This window comes from Pygoscelis adeliae, unplaced genomic scaffold (genome assembly GCF_000699105.1).
Source record: "Pygoscelis adeliae isolate BGI_AS28 unplaced genomic scaffold, ASM69910v1 Scaffold71, whole genome shotgun sequence".
Classification (NCBI taxonomy): Eukaryota; Metazoa; Chordata; class Aves; order Sphenisciformes; family Spheniscidae; genus Pygoscelis; species Pygoscelis adeliae.
The window spans coordinates 5,511,455-5,511,806 of record NW_008824356.1 but is presented as its reverse complement, the minus strand read 5'-3'; positions in this window follow the sequence as shown (position 1 = coordinate 5,511,806).

Below are 352 nucleotides of genomic sequence, written 5' to 3'. Positions count from 1 at the left end.
CTCCTTCCTTGCCTATCCCTTCTGAAGAGTTTATAGCCATCCATTGCAGCACGCCAGTTGTGCAGGTCATCTCACCATGTTTCCGTGATGGCAACTATATCATAGTTTTCCCACTGCACAATGTCTTCCAGCTCTTCCTGTTTGTTGCTCATGCTGCATGCATTGGTGTAGATGCACTTCAGTTGGGCTATTGTTCCCGCCACCTTTTTGGGGGGAGAAGCCCTAAATTCCTATGTGACCATTCTCAGGTGCTTCCGTGGTTTCTAACACATCTCAATAACCCTTGAATCTTTGCTGCTGCATGGATCTCCATCCCCTACCTCCACTGAGATGGCAGACCAAAGGACTTCAC